Raw genomic sequence first — 23838 nt, 5'->3', positions numbered from 1 at the left:
TTTATCAGGTTGCATGAAAGTTATGAAAACAACCAAACAAAAATCCTTTATCACATGAATAGATATGAAACAATGAAGCATCTCACATGAACGCTCTCAACTCAAAAGATTTTATGTGTGTTCATTATAAGAATTTATATGTTGCAAACTGGTAATTTTTCCTGTAACATACCTATTAAGAAAGATTCACAAAAGCATCATTCAGAGTCACTGAACATTTACATAAATGCCCCCTGTCTTTCTGTCTGTCTCACTTTTACCTTCAAAGCTAAGAAATTACATAGTGTTCCATAGCAACGTCAAGTTGCCATAATTATAGACAGAGATTGCAGAGGAGACAGTGAGACAATTAGACAGGACAAGGGATGACACCAACATTTTAAAAGAACAAATTTTATGTACCCCATCTAAGTCTGCCATTTACTTGTCATACTTTGAACTACTTGAGCTTTTTTTCTCATGTTTTTCTCAAACTTTCTGGTTGCTTTACTTTCACCAGTTGCAGCTCCTGCAGCAAGTTTTCATCACATCCATACTTCTGCCCCAAATATGATTTTCAAGGAAGAAAGGAGAGTCTAACATTTTCTCTCAAATCAGTGTTTTCCAGGGATGATCAAGGCAAAATCTTTTCCCATTGCAGAAGTGCAGCCCAAGAACCCTCTTCCTTTCTATTGCTGATATATTATATATTGCTGGAATATTATTCTTATTCCTATTGCATGAATTACCTGTTATTTTTTTAGATGAACAAAATTGTCCAGAATTTTAGACGCATAATCACTGACATCCTCTAGAAAATTTATCCTATATTTGAAGCTACAGGAGGTCTTGCCTACACAATAAGTTACACAGCTTAATCTACAGCATCATGTAAAATAGTTTTACTCATATCATATTTTACATACCTGCAAGATGGTGTGTCTCCAGGCCTCCCGATTTAAGACCAGAGTAGACATAAGGCTGCTGCTTCCTTTGAGAAAGCACGCAGGATCACTTGAGAGGAGAAAAGACAATGCAGAAAGAATCGTGTCTTGCAGAATATACCACCTAAGGAGTCTTTCTGCTGTGCCTTTTGCAATCGGACATGTCTATCTCGTATTGGCCTTATTAGCCACCAGCGTGCTTGTAACAAATGTGGATAGAGCCTTTCCCAAATCTTCGTTCGCAAAGCCTAGCCATGATGATACCTGCAAGCCAGACTCAGATTCCTCCAGCCTGTATTTCCAATTCTTGCATGTGATGAATAAATTTCTGGTGATATTGATCTCTCCCCAGTGGCTGAAGACAGTAATTAAACATCTATCTATCTAGGTCTTTCCATTAACTTGCAAAAGCAAGACAGGATGAATTCAAACATCTCATTAGTTTGAGATCAGTTTATTTCCACCAAATTTACATCAACTTCTAAACTTATTTATGATGTCCTTATGGAGCAATTTGTACCAGATTTGTAAAAACATTGAAAAATAATACATATTTTTGTAGCTCTACCAACCATCAAAGCCAACCTGAAAATATTTCTTAACACATTTAAGAGAAACAAAATTTAGGGATAAGGAAAAAGTTATTTATGTCATTCTGTTACAACACATTGACTACCTTCTAACCCTAGTGATTTCAATATTACAATAAAAACCCAAGTCTTTTTCTAAGGTGTTGAAATATGTTCTCCCTCACTGAAAGATGTCATTATTTGATAAAATAGACATCTGCCTATTTTTGACATTGTTCTTCTTATTTAAAAGTAAAACTACCCCAGCCATTGAAAGTATTTGCTTTTTAAGCACTCTCTTGCTGTAGGTCTGAAAGGTTCAGGTTATAGAGGAAAGTATCCTAATCTCACATTTATATTACCAGAGCTGATGACATGACTGATGATTGGACCAGAATAACTTGAGATTTAGACATTCTTTCTGAGTCACTAGCAGTGGAGTTGTCATACCTGTATGACTCAGTAGACCAGCTTAGCCAAGCTGAATTTTATGAATTTTATAAATTTTATGAAATGGAAATCTTAAGACTCTTAATCTCCTTGAGAATTCAGGTAGTAATTCAATGTCTTGTTACAAACAAGTAGTTACTTAGCATCATAACACTAAATACTGATGGTGATTCAGCTCATTCAAAACACCAGTGCTTCTGCTACAGGTGTTTTGAACAGGGAGAACATGGCACGGTGATCTGAATGCACTTTAGTGAGGACTAATAAAGCAGTACTTCAGGTTTAGGAGTGAAACACAGCACAGAAACATCCACATGTCTTACTGGAAACAGTATGAAATAAGTACTACAGTGAAATAAAGGAGTTACCTAGCCTGTTGGAAATTAGACACATTAATTTCCTGCAACTTAGAGTAATATCTTGCAGATATGCCACTCAAACTACATTTCTGTCAGATCTCATAAGTTCAGCAGGGTTGGGTCTGGTTAGCAACACAATCAGAAATCTCAACAGAGTATCATGTGTACAGCATGAAGCAATGCTGACAAGTCAGACAATGATTCTTTTCTCTTTTAATCTATAATGACACAAGCTCTCTCAGTGTGAAATGTGCCATCATGCTGAGCTGGTAATATCTAAAGGAGAGAGATTTTAATTCAAATAAGTAAATTCGAATATCTGCAGACACTCTGCATTTGGCGAATTACCTACGTTTTTACAAAAACGGACCAGATAAAACTACATACCATTTTACTGATACAATCTTGTACTGAGTGCAGACATGAACCTTTGCTATTAAATTAGTTACCTACACAATGTTCCTTCAACAATTGTGTTGTTCAAATTAAATTTTTTCTCCACTGTTATTTTAGCAAGATCTGTTTGGTATTGATAATGCCTATAATATACTGTCATCTACCTTTGACCACACAATTCCTAAAAAATATATCTGCACTATGAATAACAGGGTCACCTTTTCTGTAGACAATTTTAATCACAAGGTTTTGGGTGGGCAGGCCATAAACTTAAAACATGACATCATGCTTCACATCTGGATATCAACAAATGTCAACCATGTCTTACAGAACTATAACAGATTCTTTTCTAGATGGGACCTTTTTCCTTCATTAAGAAGGAAGTAGAGAAAGAAAAAGGTAAGTACATGAAGAGCCAGAACTGGTATATAATTTCTTTTCATGGAAGGAATTGTTATTTCAGCTCTCAATGGTGTCAGCAGAGAGGCTACCTTGCATTCACATCTGGCACAGTCATTAGTCCAGTTGGAATATTATGGACAGTTGGATGTCCACACTACTGTGTTTTTAACCCCTATAGAGAGCTAAGCCACACATAACCACTCACTTCCTCCCTCCCCAGTGGGGTGGGGGAGAGAATCGGAAAGGTAAGTAAAGGCGTAAAAACTTGTGGTCTGAGATAAAGGCAGACCACAAAAACAAAGCAAAAGTGGCACATACGAGCAAAGCAAAATTAGGAATTCATTCACTGCTTCCTATGGGTAGGCAGGTGTTCGGGTACTTCCAGGAAAACACGGCTTCATCACACATAATGGTTACTTGGGAAGACAAATGCCAGAACTTTAAATGTTCGCCTTTCCTACTCATCCTCTTCCAGAGCTTATATTGCTGAACATGACACCATATGGTATGGAATATCCCTTTGGTCATTTGGGGTGTTCTCTCCCAACAGCTTGTTCACCCTAGCCTACTCATAAAAGTCCTTGACACTGTGTAAGACCTGCTCAGCAATAATGAAAACATCTCTGTATTATCAACATTGTTTTCAGAAAAAATCTGAAACAAAACCCCATACTGGCTACTATGAAGAAAACTAACTCTCAGCCAAAATCAGTACACACATTTAAGGAAAGATGTTGATATGTACAATTATTCAGGGAAAAGTCAGAAAAATGCCTAGAGGATTCGAAATTATCTTTTACAGCTAAAAATTTGAAAATATCAATATAAATAATTTAAGAGAAAGTTAGTATCCCAGTTACAGACATAAAAGTATTGATATGGAACAACATTTTTCAATAGAGGATTATTTGTCAGAGAAAGCTGCAGCACAAGAACAGTCCTTGGATTGTAAAGTTAAACAAATTCGGCTTAGGGAAAAACTGAAGTCTTGTTTGATGGACACTTTTTCTTTTAAGCTAATTTATTGGAGTAATATTTTGCTAACAATTATAAAAGCCTTTGTGGATATATGTCTGAGAGCCATGTTTTAGTTCAAAGTAGAGAAGGCTTATGACTTAAGTGATGTAGCAGATCAGATTAAATTATCAAAGTGATACCTTCTGGCATTCTGGAAATGGCATCTCTGATTCAATCTTTGTACAACTGATGTTTTGAAATTGTCTAATAGCAATATTAAGAAAATATTAAAATCTAAGCATTACTTACTTACCTGTAACTTTACAATCCAGAGCCAAAGAATAGATGACTGTGACTCTCCCATGCCTTGTCCGTGAGCCAGAGGCAGACATGAACACTTGCACAGCACAATTTTTTAGATTATTTCTTTAATAGTGTGTGATGATCTAAAAAGACCTTCACGTAGACAATATTACCTATCAGGAGACCAACAGTATTTCTGCTTATTTTGAAAGGAATTCAAAATAGCAACCAGAAGCCACAATGCAAAACCAGATCAGGAAAGAAAAGAGAAAGGAAATAACATATTTTAAATGCAATAACAAAAGTCATATTCCACTCTTCTGATCTGCTTAGACTGCACTGTAAAATCAAAAGAGATGTGAAGCTTCCAAATCCATTGTATTCTGTACTGGAGTTTTATATCTAAAACAAAGATGCAGCTTTTAATAGTAGTAGTGACAGCAGTAAAAACTGCATAATTAAATAAAAGTTTAAGTGCCCTAATTTTTAAGGCCATAAAATCTATCTTCCATCTCAACTCATAAATACAACCCCAAACTTGCCTTTGATCCAAAGAGTATTCAGTGGTAGCTTCTTTTCAATGATTCGCCTTAAGGATATGAGTCTGAGGTCTAGATCTCCTACATGTAGGTATCTAACCTGTGTGTTAGAGATGTTCCAGGACCCTAAAATTCCCAAGATATTGGTGTTACTGACTAATGTCTGGCTGCCCCACATCTCTTATAGATTTGCATCTGGAAAATCATGGACATCAGACATCATGGACATATCAGACATTTTTCACACAGCATATAAATGAGTCCAGAAGCTCTGGTGAGGATAACTAAAATAGCAAGATTACTTAACTGATATTGCAAGATTACATTGCAGCTGCTGAAGACCCAGCCTACTATTGAGCCACTTAAAACTTAGACAGGTAATACAATTTGACACTCCATAAAGTACCTTAGTCATCTGCACAGTGTAAGCAGATATGATACTGGGGATATGTGGAACACCAAAACATGTACCAGCTGCTCATCTTGGACTAAACTGAATGTTAAGTCAGTAGAGTATATGAAGTGAGAGAACAATTCAGTTGATAAATTATTAGGACCAAATTTCTATTTAATGTCAAGACACATAAATTTAAGTGATTACATGTAGATATAGACTGCCATGGCAGATGTCAGAGTTCCTATTATTGTTACAGAAATCTGGTTAAGACAATCAGTGAGTAGTCTGCTCTCTAGGAACCATCATGACATCATCTGTGATCTTCATTTTCTTTAACGGGAGATGAGGCACTTCTGGTGTCAGCAGTACACCTACACGTAGATATTTAGCTTTAGATGTCTTACTCTTGAACCAAATACTGCTCTGGAGACTCAATTTAGTTGCTAAGGTACAGGTTTTCACAATGCTCTGCATATCTCACATGTTAGCTGTCAGGCTCGTTGGACTCAGTTCTGCTATAGGTCCTCTATCATATCTCACATTATCAGATGGACAACTTAAATACCACAAGGGTTTGGGTTTTGGGTAGCTGAACCAGACCCAGATCTTTCTTTTAAGGTGAACTGAATCCACTGATGCTTGAAATCAGCTAATGCAAGTATGAAATTTTTGTCTTAGAGTACCTGAACCTCACAAGGATGGAAGGAATTCCAGAATGCTGCGTTTCCTGCAGAATTTACAAGTTCAGGACACAATGATTCACAAAGTTTATCCAATTTCAATAAAATTCTGACTGGAACCAGACCAAATTCAGATTAAATTCCTCTCAATTTTCTGTCATCGGACTCTACTTCAAAGATCCATTGTGCACTCCCACAGAACATGGTGAGTAGCCTCCCCTTTTCACAGGAGTGTTGATGTCATTTGCTTTCATTAAAAAATCAAACTGCAATGAAACTTAAAATTATGAGAACCCTTCAGGAAAAACAATTACCTTTCAACAATTACCATGCAGTTCTCCTCAGCACCTTGTAGGAATGTGACCTGGTAACAGACAGATCATGTTTGAATTCAGCAATCTACTGTCCATCTTGGGTTACTGTCATGAAAGAAATGATAGATAAATCTGTCTGCAAAAGTAGGCTGGAAATAGGGTTTTTCAAGGGATTTTTAAAATCCATTTCTAACAACCCTTCAGGCTGGGAATACCATAAAAGCAAGTTTTTGGTAGTGTTTCTATTTCAGCACATCTGTTTTTATGGCCCATTGGAACCAGGAAGTTTAGAGCACATAAAAATGAAAAATGTCCTCAAGAAAACTAAGCAAAGCATCAGAGGTCCAATTCAAGTCTTAAGAAAGAGTCAATTCCCTTGTTATTTTAGCCTATGTGCTCACCCAACCCTAATTGTTGGGACTGTCGCTTGAAACCTCTGTTAAATAAGAATGTATAGGCATAGTACAGAAGTGAAGGCATCAAAATAATTTTCAAATTCTATTTTTCACTGTTTGGTAGGTCATTATCACCTTCTATTATAGATGGCAGAAGTATATCAGAAATAATGGATGGCACCCCTAAATCAGTGATCAGATCAGTAGCATTGAAGCTATTAAAGCCCAGAGGGCTTTTTTCTGGACAATATCTATTGCCCTCCTCCTCCTTAACTTTATTCTTTCTGCTGTCATTCATTATTTGGCTTCTTCTCTGTCGTATTCTCTTTCCCCTTCATTTTCTACTCAAATTTTTCAGTATGAAAAAGCTTCCTGAAGGTTGTAATGTAAACAAAACTGTGGAAAGGAACAAAAATCCTTTACGGTAATCTCACACTCTTACAAGATGCTTGGGGTAAGAAAAAACTTAATTTGCAAATATCTCCAAGCATTTGATAGAGCTTTTCATTAGTACAGAAATGTAGAAACCTTACCCACATATATGTGTTCATTGTCTTCTAATTGAGATAATTACCTATAAAATTCTGCATTCTTATATTTTCAGTTACTTGTAGGAATCTCTATACAGTATAAGGTACAGTCATTTGTAGTAGTAGTAAAGGGCCTCAGAAGAGAAAATATGAAAGGAGCAAAGTTTCTCCAGTAAATTTGTATAATTTGTAATGTTACCTATGTTTTCTCATTAAAGAATTTTATTGCATTTTTTAGTCATGTATGTCCACCTTTGGAAAAAATTTTACACTGCAGAGGACCCCAAAAAACTTTAATAACTTCTTTTTAGGACTACCATCAGGAAGGTTTAAAGCATGGTCAAAAGGCCTTTAAGACTTTTCAGTAGCTAAATTAGTTCTTCTCCTCCCATAACAGAGAAGCCAAAAGCTAAAAACCAAGGCAACTCTTCTTCTGTTTCCCCTTGGATAATAGAGAATTGACAAAAATTCTGATACTTTCTTTAAAAAAATAAGTACTCTAAAATGAGCAGTTATTTCTGTCCACTTTGCTTTAGCTGTGCCAGATGCTGTAAGGAAAGTTGTTTCTTCCATTTTGATGAGCAGTGTCATCTGCAGTCTGCTGGATGTGCTTACGCCTAATCACAAAATAATCTCACTGGATACAGTTAACAAGGTAGCTTTCTCAGTGGAGGGATCTTTAAATATAAACTTCTGTGTTAGTTGTATGGATATTTTTATTACTTATTATTTATTTACTACTTACTGCATCACTGACACAGGTGAACATCAAAATACATTCAACCACCTAAGCTTGGTTTTTGTCTTACATCACATAAATATGCCTGACTAGCACCCAGACATGAAATTCTGTCAAGCAGGCATGTTCATCTATGCTGCAGTTATGAAGTGGGAAATTTTCTAGTGTCAGGACAAAATATACTTCCTTGGCATGCACAACAAATTCTAGTATCTCATCCTGACTATTTCCAACTAACATACATTTTACAAGACACTGAATATCACCTTGATGTGTGTGAATCAAAATATGATTCCTTTCATTGCCATGTCAATCTGCAGTTGCTGTGCTGTGAGGTTGCAGCTGTACATTTGCAGGCAGGCTCTAACCTACTTCAGGCATTGCAAGCGCAGTCTGTAACTGAAGAGATGTGGCAGATATTCCAACATCTGTGGGACAATTTTTTTGTGTTTACCCAGTACATACATATTTTGTTCTGTTTGTGGCATCAGAAAGTCCAAAGACCACAGAAATTTTTTAGGTCTGTGAAGGTTGACAGAGGACAAGGAAAAAGCTGGCAGAGGAGAAGGGTGTGTGGGAAAAGCTGGCAGAAGAGAAGCTATAGTGGAGCTAGGGGTATTTTCCATGTCCTCCTCCTGGAACTCAGTGACAAACTGGTCCTTATTTTCAGACAGCTCGTGGCAGTGTGTGGAGTTACAGTCCAGGATGCAACTCATAAATACCAGTTGAGGAATGATGTCAAATTACTTTAGTACCTGAGAAGCCACAGCCATCTAAATTCATTAACAGCTCATTTTCAGGAGAGGAAAATTTAAGATTTACTTTCAATGTTGTTTTGAAAAATGGTAAACATTCTGCTAATAGAAAGACTTTAAAACACAAATGTTTAAATTTTGTACGGCACTAAATGTCTAAGCCATTATTTGTATCTTTCTCTCTTTCTCCAGCTTCCTCCTTTTCTTTTCTTCCTTCATAATTAGAAAGATAATGGGCAGAAAATATTAAAACAATAATGTTCATGGAATGATTCTTTATCCATTGAAGACACAAGGGAAACCATAATCATATACACTCAATTAGAAAAATTTCAACAAGTGTTTGAAGAGATTAACATAGATGATCACTTAATGTTGTTTTTGTGAAATGTTCTAGATAAAACTTCAAAGAATTTCTACTGTTTCAGTAGGAAAATGGTTGTTAACTCCCCATGGAAGAAAAGTGTTGCAGCAATAGGATAACAGAAAAAGTAAGCAATATTTAATCTCTCATGTAAAGCAAAAAGGAAATACAATCTGTTTACACAGACATCTGCCTCAACTGTATCTCTTTCCTGTAAAGTCTTCAAAAGGGTGGTTGTAAGGCAATACTGGGGTTCCTCACCAGAGCTGGCCATTTTGTGGTTTGGAGTTAGATTTAAAGACAAAATTACCATATTTACAATAGTCACTGGTTTCATTTTGATTAATAGTACTATTTTACTGTTTCTATTTTGAAACACATGGTTTTAGAGGTAAACCTGCAGATGCTAAACAAGGTTAGAACTGTTTTGATGAAAGTCCTCCCTGTCATCAGAAATGTTTTGGTCTCTGCACCTGGTGCAACGTTCTCCCCTCTCTTTCCTTCTGCCAAGTGTGTTTGTAAAGACAGGTTAGATATACCTTGACTGGGTTATATACCCATTGATGGTAGATAATTCATTTTTAGACAGAACAGGGTTTGGTTTTATGGTACTGCTTCTGAAAGAGAATGTACTTTGATATTTATATTTTGGAATTGAAGTTAGTGTAGGTGAAGCTGTACTCACCAACAGCCCACTAGAGGATTCTGATTATTGGAGTGTGGCGGAGAAACGGTGAAGGAGCCCTTTTTTTTCCCCAAGAACACAGTGCATAGTTTATAGTTTACACCTCAATGCTTAAAGGTAACTTTTCTAGATTTACTGGACAAACAGGAGCTAAGAGACCATGTTAAATGCTGGAGCTGTTGGATGGATGTTCTTTATGAGTCTCTGTTTCAGCATTTTTTTTCTGAAACCCTTTTAAAAAATGTACTAACTTTCCAGGTGTACCTCAAATTCTTCCTGTTCTAGCAGAATTTTCTGGAGAAAGACAAATTTTTGTCTGGGAAGCCAAATTTTATCTAATAGTTCCCACCTCTGTCTCATCCTTCCTTGGAAAGATGACTGCAGAGCAGGCCTAAGGGAGTGGAAGAGTTGGCAATTTGAATAAACTCTACTAACCTGGCATAAGAAAGTCTTGCAATATGCATGTTCTTACAAGTCAAGTAGCAAGGCAAGTCTCTGTTTTTCAGTCTCTTCTCACAAGAATGAAGCAGTCAAAAAGAAACTTCCATTTCAAACACGATATTCAGAGTAAATTTGCAACTTTATTTTACAAATTCTATACACCACTTACAAGGTCTGCTAATTCAATCTCCACCCAAGAAGTGGACTTCACCCAGAATTTGCTTTCTTTTCATATTTTGATGTTTCTACTCTTTCCCTCACAAAAACCTATTACAAAAACAATAAAACTGGAAGAGCTAAAATACTTAAGATGGTTTTTTTAAGGTTAGCTGGTGCTTTCCTTTTAAAACATTCTCTTCCTTGTCTCTTTCTAAGCATTGGAAGGAATGGGCAAAGAAAAACTTGCAAATGTCAAAAGAGTAAAGCAAATAAATTGCATTTTTGAGAGTCAATCATTCATTCCAGCATGGCATGCAGAATTGTAATATAAGTCCACTAACACAAAATGTGGATTTTTGGATTTTGATTAATACCTAAAATAAAACAAAATAATATAAGTAACATAATGTAAATGAGAGCAGAGTATTAAATGGACCAGTTCTTTTTGATTCGCCTGTAATATAAGTGACATTGCATCAAGCAGTGTCAGGAAAATGTATAAAACTCCTGTTAAGGCCTGAATAGCTAAGTTGTGTGCTGCCTGAGAGTTAAAGCAAGCAAGAATGAAAAGCCTATCCCAATGAGATAGAATGCTCTCCAACTCTTTATTAGTTTTCTACCTACAGGTTACAGTAATGTCTATGAGATGGGCAAAAAGCTGAAAATTAGTAGGCAGGTATAACTGTAGCGTTGTGATACCCTTAGCTTAGCTTGTCATGACAGACAAGACCAGCCCACAGGAATATCTGACCCAGGAGACCAGGGTAAAGGAATGTTGGAAGGCAGACTTTCCCTCGGTCAAGGAGGACTGGGTTAGAGAACACCTAGGCCAACTTGACATCCACAAGCCCATGAGCCCCAGTGGAATGCATCCACAAGTGTTGAGAGAGCTGGCAAATATCATAGTGAGGCCACTCACAATAATCTTTGAAAGGTCATGGAGATCAGGAGAAGTGCCTGAGGGCTGGAAGATGGCATGTCACCTTGGACTTCAAAAAAGGCAAGAAGGAGGACTCATGAAACTACCAGCCAGTCAGACTCACTTTACCTGGTTCCATGTGTTAATTAGTCTATCTGGGATGGCATGCTAAGGAATTATGTTACCAATAGTACTTAAACAAGCTTTGATCTCCCACAAAGTGATGTATCACAACATATTTGTTTCTAATGTAACCTGACTTATAACCTGATCTATTAAGAGGGATCCCTGCCCATGGCAGCGGGTGGGGGTTGGAACTAGATGATCTTCAAGGTCCCTTACAACCCAAGGCATTCTATGATCTTTTAGTGACACCACTTTTCTTCTCATTAGTCCCTCTGACTCTTCCAGCTGTAAATGTCAACAGAGTTACATATTTTGCTTGCTGGTTCATTTTCTCGGCAAAAGGCCCATTGCACTGCAATATATATTTAGGAATGGGGTTTAATAATAGACTTGGCAGTTGTAGGCTGGCAGCTGGACTCAATGATCTTAAAGGTTTTTTCCAACCTAAATGATTCTATAATTCTATACATTCCCTGGGACAATAGTACAAAGGCAATTTCTTTGTTCAAGGCAATTAGATGGAGTAATGAAGCTTTGAGATACATAACTTTCCTTCCTAGAGAACAGAATAAAAATGAAATGCATATGTGTGACAATTAAGAAATTTAGTCTGAAATATAAATAATAGGCATATTTTAAATGTAAAATTATAGTCCAATGTTTTCATGTTAAAAATATTAGATGCCTATTTGCTGTCAATAGAATTTCAGTGCATTTTAGTGGGATGAAATTTAAAATCTTGGCCAACCCATTCACAATAAAAATGAAATCAACTTAGGCGATCAAAAGTTTGATATACTATTTAGTTTATTTAATCTGTTACTATAATTACTTTGCTTTCAGAAGAAAATGCTACCTCACATGATGAAAATAGGAGGTATCATTTATCAAAAGTTCAATCAAAATATTGATACATTTAGAACTTTTTTGTTTTTAATTAAGAAATTTGGTGAAATTCAGTTTTCTGAGAAACACTTATTTTGACAAATCAGAATCTTTTAGACACCAAGGCTTCTTGAAAATGCCTCGGCTGACTGAATAGTCTGCGAAGGCATCAAAAACAGTCCTTTTATAACCTTGAGATAAAACTTTTCCATTCTGTTAGTGAAGACTAATTTGAGTATTGTCCTATTCTTACCTTTTATAAGCAGTGATTATAATTAGTTATTCAATATTTTCTGGTCTTCTTTCTCACACAACGAGAAAAGAGAGAGCTGTTTTCTATTACTGGCTTCCATATGACATGTATGGCAAAGGATTCATGTTTTTCATTTCCTCTCAGGATAGTTCATCATTTTCCAGTTCCCTTAGTTCTACTTACATCACATACAACATGGTTACATTTTCATTATTTGATGAATGTCTTTGGTTTTCTTCTGTCCTGAAATGACATAAATTATAAACAAATGATCTTTCAAGCCCAGCTGTGTAGCTCTGTCTCATTTTCTATAATGCTTTTAAGCTTTTATGTAATTTCTCTGAAACATTTATAAGTATTTTGATGAAATCTCTACAGTTAAGTGTGCTATTGGGATTTTTGTTTTTTTCTGACTCCACGCTCCTTTATAAATGATAATTAGCTAGATTTTGATAAGTATGAAAAGAAATTATAAGTAGTTGGATTTTCATGCAATTTTTTCTATTAATTACCCAAATAGTCCTGATTCTAGAAAAAATAGTAAAATAAATAGATAATCATAGACAGGATGCCACACAAGAACATACAAAAATTGAAAGAAGGAAGTAAACAAATCTGCCTTTTACACTGTTCCTTTTCTGTGGAGTTAACAAAAAGCAGGCAGACTCCTAATTTAAAATGTAATACAGTCCAAATCAGCCTAGAATTCTGTAGAGAGAAGCTGTGTTCTTCTCAGGAAAATGAAAAATTATAAAACATTTGTTTGAATTTATGAAAGCGCACAAAGATTTTCAGTGAAGAAAAGATACTAACATTATTTAATTACATTGTTATTTAACATTATGAATAAAATGGACTTTATGTTACTCTCAGATCCCAGATTATAGTCCATTCAGTTTAACTGGTGGATGGTGGATAAATATCATTAGCTCAGTAGAATTATGAACACTTTGGTTTATTCCTTGTTGACATATATGGACATCCTTTCCCCCTTGATGTGCTTTCAGAGTTTTTGTGCTGAAGGTCTCCTTTCAACCATACTTTGACTAAAGTCATCTTCTGAAGCCATTAACAGTTGACCAGGTAAAAAATCAGGTAGCTCTCAACTTTTTCCAAGTATAGAAGCTCTAAATATTTATACTTGATGTTGAATTAAATGGTGCTGTCAAATTAATTATAGAAAACAATACCAAGCAGTCTCTTTGTTCTTTATGTTCCACATTCTTTCTTTTCTCTTTCATGTCTTATAAAAGCTCTCATTAAATATCCCTTTCTAGGACAACATAGGACATGAGATGTCAATTTTAGTTAAATTAGACTTCATGCTCCCTGTTTATATTTTTATATATGTATAATATTTAATATATGTTTTATATTTTATATTTTATATTTTTATATTAATAAATCTTGACACAGCATGATACTATATTCAACATTAGATTAATTTACATTTTAGAGAAATTTCTATTTTGAAGTACGTTTTCAGTACAGTAAATGAAATCTTAGTTCTCACACTTTGGAAACTTTATCTATATTAAAATTGATTACCACTAATAAAGTCCAGAATTCCATGTTAGGTTATGTGATAAAAGGTTCATCTCAACTCAGACACAAGGGCATAAAGGTACAGCATTGGTCAGGGGGTCACCAATAACCCCCATGAGAGACTTGAGCCCCCCACCCAGCCCTTCAAAGTGATGTCCTGGAAAATCCATGGTCTACGGTGAAATCCATCATGATGAGTCTAGTCAAGAGGCTTTCTGATTCACTACACTGCCTACTGCCACATATACCCACACATGGGACTCGTGAGCTCCAGTGGAGGGGCATGAGAGCTCCTGAAGTGAGTCCAGTGGAGGGTGAAAAAGAGGATTAGGGGACTGGAGCATTTCTCTTACAAGGAAAGGCTAAAGGGAGTTGGGCCTGTTCAGTCTTGAGAAGAGATGACTGAGAGAGGACCCCATTATTGTATGTAAGTACCTGAAAGGAGGATGTCAAGAGGATGGAGCCAGGCTCTTCTCAGTGGTGCCAAGCAATAGGACAAGAGGCAATGAGCAGAAAATGATGCACATTCTACCTGTGTTCATGTTCCACGTGAACACAAAGAAGAATTTCTTTACTGTGCAAGTGACCTCTCACTACAACAGATTGTCCAGAGAGGTTGTGCAGTGTCCCTCACTGGAGATATCCAAGAACCATCTGGATGCAATCCTGTTCAATGTGCTCTAGGATGACCCTGCTTGAGCAGGGAGATTGGATCAGATGACCCACTGTGGTCCCTTCCAACGTTACCCATTCCATGATTCTGTGGTTACCAGTGCAGAAGAGAATCTTGGATTGTGCAAGGCTTATTATGGTGTGTTTGGAGGAGCAACTAAGCGTGGGGAAAGGAAAGGATCAAGGTAGTTTGTTGAGGAACAAACAAGGATGGAAAAATAAGTGAGGGGCTTAAAAGGGGACAGTTGCATGTAAACTTGGTCAGGACACTTGTCTGCCCATGTGCTTGTACAGACATGTGGCGGCTCAGCACAGCCTGTCCTGTCCTATCAAACTCTGTTTTTATTTTTCTGGGTAGAAGAACTCTACATTCTGCACACATGCATGAGATTTGAGAGACAGATAATGAAGAAGCCATAAGTCTGTGCTGGATACTGGAGAGACCAGAGGACCCGAGATTTGGCTACGGCAGGGAGCAAGAGATCCAAGCCAATGACTGATGAGATGGTCCATCTGGGTCAGTTGGTTGAGACCCATTCATTTGCTTGAGTATGTCTATGTGCGAGGCAACTGGGCATGGAAAGTTCCAAGGCTCAGGAGCTGCGTAAACCAAGTCTGAGGCCAGTTATTTTCTAGACTGCTGTGTCTTATTAGGTGGTTTCTGTGCAGCAGCAAATTTCTTTCTATTTGCCATTCCAGTTTTGCAATCTGTGAAGGATATTTTACCACATTTTGACCACTGTGCCATTGACTCAAGTACTGCTAAAGTTATGACACAGAAAACTTGCTTCCTCTGTTTTGTTTCGTACTCTTACATCTTAATGCCATTTTTTAATTTTATGAACATTTCTAAATGTATTAAAATAAAGTGGCTGCATTTCTTTCCTTTTCCTTAGTTTACATTAGAGTAGAATGGAATATACCAATCTGCTCTCACAGCAGGTGTTTCTCAGTTGCACTGTACTTTTCTGCTCTGCACTTATTCTCTCTTCTCCCAGGCACTTTACTTTTCCAATAGCTGCAAATCTGAGGTCCCCAAGCCTTTGCTACACACCTCCGTTTTGAAGCTCTGTAAGGTTATTCTTCTGCTATTACAATCAATCTTCCAATCAACCTAATTCTTGATCACACCTCTTTGTTTTATCACCTGCCTAGTGCAACTTTCATCTGCTCTTCAGTTGCCACATACGCCCTACCAAATAGTTTTCCCAAAGTCAAATTGCCTGTAGTTGATCATTTTTCTTGTAGCTATTTTGAGCTCAATCATTTAGAGAACCATTCCCTCAGCTTGCCAACCCCATCAATGAATGCAGTGTTCTCTTATGAACTGCTCTTAGAGGTAGAGCTATTCCTCAGGAGTTTCATCTGAGAGTGTCTTTCTATGGAGTTATTTTTTCCACATCCTGACATGAAAAATGTCAAGTAACCTGTCTAGAATTTGTTTTCTATGGATTTCCTCAAATATTTCTTGTTTGGGACTTGGCTTTGCATCTGTTTCAGGGCCTGCAAGGAAGAATTTCTTTAACTTTTTATTTGGCAGTCTCATTCTTTGCAGTGTATTTAGTACTTAATTCCATAGGCTGAACACTTCTGGTGTCAGTCTGAATATCAGACATGCCACCAGTGCCTGTCTTGTACTAGACTGATAGCAGGAATGGGGACCCACAGAGGAAAAAGTAAAATAAACAGAATTTGATTAAGACCCTTTTAAAGCATTTGCTAATCTCAGTCCAGCTAAAAAAGAAACTATCTTTAATTTAACTCCTTCACTCTTTTTTGAAGGCATCGGTCATTACTTACCTCACCATTCACGACACTGTTCAAACAGTACATAGCTAAGAGTCTGGACACATTTACCAGATAATTATAATCTAAATGTTTATTCTCAAATCTTACTCATTTTCCAGTATTGTTGAAAGTGGGATGCTTTTTGATCTGCTTATGTGAGGCAGTTAGGGAAAGGAAACTTCCAACTCTTAAATGTCAACATACATGTTTCAATCGTATTGTTTCATTTACAGGAAATTTAAAACTCCATAAACTGTACAGAATTTCAGGTTCTAGAAAGTTATTTGGGAAATTAGAGCTTTATATGGCTAGAGATTTTGTGTTATTAGCACACCATGATCATCTTTTTTCACAATCTTTCAAGAATATTCTATTGAAACCACAAAACCAAAGTATATACATTACAAGGCATTAATTTTTTTTCTATTCCATGTCTTGGCTGTTTGAATTTTATTTGCACATGCTGCCATTTAAATTAAGTGTACCCTGATATCTCTGTGAGGAAAAGTAGTTTTATATTTAGGTAACAAAAATATAACTCGGACTCTAATGCCACATATTTGCTGTCAGTTCAGTATTAAGTGAAGTCAAATGTTTGACTATATATACGTCTTCACCTGATCACTTCTTACTAATATAGCACCCTGTTATCACCTCTCTGAATTCTCTTGAACACGCTTGTATATGGTTATAGCTTGTGAGCTGGTGAAAATTAAAGACTGGATTTCTTTCTCCCAGTGTAATATAATTTTCTGTGATTTGAACAAATTTCTTTTTGATTACTAAAAATGCACATTTACTCTTTCAAAACTCTACTGGAAAAGGGAAAATAAAGGGGGACATGATAATTTTGGAGATTTTAACCAACATGAAGCTGACATTTACATACAATAGCAAGCTCCAAGGAGAGATGCACTAATTTACCAGTTTACATAAATTTCAAGATTTGCGGTGGAGAAATGACATAGGGAATTCTAGGATCTCTAATAGGTCTGAGAAGGCATGAGTGCAGGTGACAGTATTATAGATCGCACTTACCAGCTAACTTCAGTGAATATTCTCTCAGTAATGATACTGCTTGCTTTCCTTTGGCCCTGGCCAAGCAATCTTTATTGTTCTAGTCTCCAGTTTCCATCTGGCAAGCTCTCCCTCATTAATAATTATTCCTTTTGAGATTATATAACTGTACTAAATTCAGTCTCCCTTTTATTTTACATGTACTTCAGTGTCCCCCCTTGCTGTCTGCTCTTACTCTCTTCCACCCTCACCTTTCTATACTTTGTCTTTTTCTCCCATTCTAGTCTCATCATCCTGTTATTTTCATGTGTCTTTGCTAGGAACATAAATAGCATAGTTTATCTTCTGAGAGTCTGACAGAATATCCCATCATTTTGTCATAGAGTTCAGGTGGAAGAGGATACACAAATGAGATTTTTAAAAAATTATGTAAAACAATACTTCTGCCAAAGACCTGTGATCCCTGTCCTCTAAATTATTATGTGTGTGGTTTGGTGCTGCTTAAACAACAGTGACTCAACATTTGTAAATGGAAATTCTAGCAATAGTCAGCCTCATTAAAGGTGTCAATTACTGTAACAATAGCATCAAATTAGGATGTTATTTGCAGGATGGCCTTCAAGCAATGCTGAACTGGAAAGAAGTAGGACAGAACACTGCAGAAATTTTAAACTTCTGTGTTTTTCATTCAATGGTAAAATGGTTTATTTAGCAAAGGAGGGGGAACACAAACTGCCATTAATTTTCCCCTTAAGAACATTTTTCAAGTTGTGGTTTGAAATAGGTAAAACCTAGGAAGTCATATTATCTTTCCAGAAACCCTTTTTTCAGTTAAGTCAGTCAAAATTGCCATGAAACTGAAAATTGAATTATACTTCTTCCCACCATTTATTTAACATTTTGAAATCTGTGTTAGATTTATTTTGAAGGAAAACTGAAGTCACCTTCACTTTTACACAGTTTTTCCATCTCATGAGTCAAGACTAGTTCAGGTTACAAGCTGAACAAGCTTTATGGTTTGATTAATTCATGTTTCCTTGCGATCACTCTAAAAACCTACCACACTATTCATAAGATTCAGTCAATGAGAACTATGCCTGAATTAACTGTATGGATATTGTTTGTCAGATTACATTGATAAATCACCCTGCACTTTACCTTATCTGCTTAGTGGTATCATGGGCTTACATTCACATCCATTAGTACAAATTAAAATCATAATTTGCTAGTTATTCATCAAAAATTTACAAGGTACTTGTCAAAACTATTGTGTATGTTTGGTTTAATTTGCTGTATTTGTCTGTCTAGTTTAAATACAGCCATAAGTCAAAGACACTTTTCACTACCTTAAAGGAAAATTGTATATGACTTAATAAAAGGGAAATACTTTTGATGGTATTCAGAAAAGAAATCATCTGCACCACTGAACAAGAACCAGTAGTGTGTAGGGTACATGACATTTTAACAGAGAATTGCCAACTGCTTCCACTTATGCAACAACATTTCCAATTCCTCATACAGGCTAGCCTAAAACTTCTTCTTTCAAATGCCTCCCTGATACACACAACCCTACCCAATTAGGGTAAGTGTGAAAAGTGACACATGCAGAATTTTGTTCGAAAAAGGCCTTCCACACTTGTGCTGGAACACCTCACTGAACGTGGGTTTTCATTTTAAACATTTGTTCTGCCGTCCAAGAAATCCTGCTGTTATATTTCAGTGCTGGTTTATAGCTCTATAGTCATAATCAAAATTATTGCTTAAGTCTGAGAGTTTAAAGCATTTGTTAAATGTAGCTGTTGGTGCATGACTGCATGAAAGCTAGATTATTCATGTCATATTTCAGGTAGAGAATCTAAAAACCTATTTCAGTAACAGTCCTAATGCCAACACACACATCATAAAACCTTTCTGCTTACTACTAACATCAGTGGTTTTAGAGACTGATCCCACTGAATTATTGAATAAAAATATTTTTTACTTCAGTGATCCATGGTGATGCCAGTTCCTAAACAAAAAATTTACTTCTCTGGACTCAAATAGGAGGAAGAAAGTGAGAATGATAGAGTGAGAGAGTAAGCAAGACACAGAGAAATTACCTGCTTTTGTAATTTGTGGACCAACAAACAAGAGGCTAGTACAAAGAGCATGACAGGAGAATTAAGAGGAGAGGGTTTAGATCCCAGCTTTATTTTATTTTTTATATATCTTTAAACCTTGGAAAATGTTGAGCCTTGAGTCCTTCTCTGAACTTCCATATCCTAGTGTGGTGCTAGGAATGTAAATTTCACTAAGGCTGGACAGGACCATGTGGGAACCAGTAAGGAAAAGCTCCACCCTTATGAATACAATCACACTTGAAATCAATTAGTTCTAAACAATCAGTCCCTGGCAAACAACCAAAAATGCAAACAGTGGGGCAAGGGTATTTTTTCCTTAAATCCATCATGAAAGTAAGTGACAATTAGCTCTTAGTGTATAAATAACCATTTGCATGTTTAGAAATCTTTATGAGCACATAGAAAGGATTATAGCTAGTCGAGGAGCTTACAGCAGAGAACAGCGATACTGAGAGAGCAAATGATGCTCCAAGTAATTGCCTAAATCCTCGTTTCTTACAAGGGAATTAAACTGATGCTATTCCAATTGTGCCTAAAATGCAGTCTTCTTGGTTATACTGTTAGCTTAGTATTTCTGTTCAGTGGACAGACACAGTCATCTTCACATGGCAGTGTACCCTGTCTTGAGACAGAAGCCAAGAATCTGTGTGCTGAGCTATCCTGTGGGAATGCTTGTCTCTGCATTCACAACAGGCAGAGCTTAGGCAACCATCTAAGAGTGCCTGTCCTAGCTTTTAGGTGGCTTGTGTTTAATGAGATGAACCTCAACCCTAATCACCATTGTGCAAAATTACAAAAGCAAAAAAGCTTTTTATTTAAAAAGAGCTATTTATTTAAAGTCATGTTTGAACCCTTCACTACCAATACCTTGTTGATCAGACCTTTAGGTATTTAGCAGCTAAGGGAAAAGTGTTAGATTCACAGCTGGTAATTGCAGACAGTTACCAGTTTAATTCTGTGGGTTTTTAACAAATAGAATAAGGGCTTTACATTTGACATCCCTGTTGAGGTCTAGCATTGCAGAGGTATCAGACAAAGGCAGAGTATATACTATTGTAAGCTGAAGTACTTCAGTGTCAAAGTCAATGTTTTAAACCTGGTAGGTAGAAGCAGTATAGCCTACTCATACGAATGATAGGTAACTCCAAGTGTAGCTCACTCATACCACATTGTTAGTGCAGTGTCACCTGGAGTACTGTTCTGGACCCCACATTTAAGATGGATGTGAAGGTCTTTGAATGTGTCCAGAGGAGGCAATAAAGCTGGTGACAAGGCCGCAAGGCATGTCCTATGAGGAGCAGCTGAGGACATGGTGTTTGCCTAATTTGGGGAAAAGGAGACTGCTGACCATCCTCATGGCTCTCTACAGGTTCCTGAGGAGGGGAAATGGAGAGGGACATGCTCTTCTCCCTACTAGTCCCTACCCAGTGACAGTAGAAGTGGGAATGGTTGAAAGCTGCACCAGGGGAGGTTCAGATTAGACATTAGGAAGCATCTCCTTACAGAGACTGTGGTCAAACACTGGAACAGCCTTCCTACAGAGGTGATCAATGTCCCAAGCCTGTCAGTGTTTAAGAGGCATTTGGACAATGCCCTTTACATGTTTTAACTTCTGTTGAGTCCTGACTTGATCATCACAGGTCCCTTCTAACTGAAATATCCTATCCTATCCTATCCTATCCTATTCTAATGGACTGAGATAGGGAAAGATATGGTTTAAGTCATAGATATACCATTACATTAATTCAATATTATTTTTAAAAGCAGTTGAATGTGAGTCACTATTGTTAGCAAAAATGGCATTCCCTATAAAAGTGATGAGTTGTATTTTTCCTGTCTTCGTACAAAATCTTTGTATTTGTTCACTCTTCCAACTTGATTCCCCTTGTTTAAAAGTAGTCAAATTTGCTTTGTGGTTTGTATGAGCAAAAATAATTTATCAAGACTGATGAACTGAGAAGTTTTTAATTATTCCAAATTAAAATCCTTGTTCTGAGTGCTATGTAGATTGGCAAGATGTCCACTGCTTCGTCTGAACTTAGACTATGATGACTAGTTCTTGCAGATCCCAAAACTAACCATGATATGAACATTTGATGTTATCTTTAGAGATAAACTCATAAATGTACTGCATTGTCACCTAATTAATCTTTTTATTGCTGTTTATACAAATGCTAAGAAATAATTTCTTTCTGTTGAACGTATCTCAAAGATAATTTGCAACATTTTCTTCCTAGTTGTTTATTTTAAGTTGAAAAAGCAGATATAAAGTGAGAAAAAAGTATAATTGTAAGCTTTGCTTACATCTGTCATAAGAACACTGAAAACAGGAAAACTATTAAAATAATTATAGAAGGATCATAAATCAAGCAAAAGGTAAAAGAAAAATTGTGGATTTTTTTTCTCTTTTAACTGCATTTTTAGTTTCATTTTACCCATGGACACAACCAAATTGTCTCATCTGGCACATTAGTGTGTTTTTTATGTAGCCATCCATTCGGTCTCTGAGGAAAAAGAGGATCAGCTAATTTTCCATACTTGGATAAAGCTATCTGTGATAATGTACTTAGGAATGGGAGTTGCCTAACATTTTTTCTACAAGTCTGAGAAACTATATCCAGTTCCAGATTTCTTACTGAGGAAATAGAAGAATGACTCAGTGTTTTGCTGTATTGCTCAGGTCAAGACTGTGCTACGAAGTTAAGTCAGCTTCACATCCAGGATGCAAGAAATGAACATTATTGGAGTACTAGGAATGTGCAACATGGACAACTCTATGCTCTAACCTAATTCTAACCTATTGCATCATCACTCATTACCATTTACTCAATGGTAAATTATTAGAATTCTTATTAACATAGTTACACATGGAACTTAGACAAAAAATTTCCATATGTTAACTTTATATTCTGCATAAGGGTCTATGTTTAGAGAAAAATGATGATGAAGTTCAAAGTTACACATACTCTTCTTGATATTATTTGTGTTTTCAAAAAAATGTCTTATAGTGTATATTTTTATGCTCCGTTTAATATAATTTTATATGTAACACAATTTGGAATTGCTCATTAACACATTTAATGAGGTAATGAGATTTCTTATTTCCAAACTTCATATTTTATTCTTTGATCAACTCCTTCAGATAAAAACAGTTTTGTGTAATTTTAACTGCATTCATAATTAGCCATTTGCCCAATTCTATATGAAATTTACTTACAGAAAGTCTTCTGCAAACAAAATCTGAAGAAGGAATCAGTGGAAATTAAAGATGTGGAGAGACTAATTTTTGATGTGTGCTGAAATAAAGGAGTTAGTTATTATATTAACACTGGTATCATCATCATGGTATTTAAAGAACACAATTTTGGAGAGATTCCCTATGATACATCCCATGTTATTGCAGGAATTGGACCACTTAATCCCTTCCATAGGTTGACAAAGGTGTGGACTAAGGCAACCATTCTATTTATGCTTTCTCAACTTTTATTCCTACTGCAGCAGGCACAAGAATATAGTGAACATTTGACAAGAGGAATGAAATAGGTATCACTTATTTCAGTTGACCTAAAAAAAAAAAAAAAGAGGATAATCTGGAGTTCCTGAGATTAAGGAGATAATTCGACTTCTGTAAAATATAGATGTAAAAATGTAAAAATTTATATTAAAATGTTACTTTGCTCTAAATTTTTGCTATGTAAAATGGGTTTTTGGCTCTGCATCACTGCATCCCAGTTGTCTTCCAGCACAAACAATTTGCAAGTAAAAATATTTTCTCCAGTTGCTAGGATGGCAAGCAGTGTAGGAACCGAAAACACAGGCCACTGCAGACATACTGTGGCTAACATGATGAAGACTCACTTTATTTCCTTTTTCCAAAGCTTCTTACCTCCTGCTTAAGAGTTCACTTGTGGCCACTTATCACCAGATCCTACAATTCTGAAAAGATTATTACAATAAAACGTGCATCAAGACATGCATTAATGAAGAACATATGACGGGATGAAATATCAGTACAAAATAAATATAAATGGCCATGTAAAGAATAGGAAGAGTTGCCTTTGACAAAAATCCATTCTGTCCTTCGTAGACATGAAGCAGAATTAGCAAGATCTCATGTAATCCTCAGAACCATAACATTTCAATTGAAGAAATGTGG

This window comes from Neopelma chrysocephalum, unplaced genomic scaffold, assembly GCF_003984885.1.
Source record: "Neopelma chrysocephalum unplaced genomic scaffold, ASM398488v2 Primary Assembly neopelma1_23b, whole genome shotgun sequence".
In the NCBI taxonomy this organism is placed as follows: Eukaryota; Metazoa; Chordata; class Aves; order Passeriformes; family Pipridae; genus Neopelma; species Neopelma chrysocephalum.
This window is presented reverse-complemented; position numbering follows the sequence as displayed.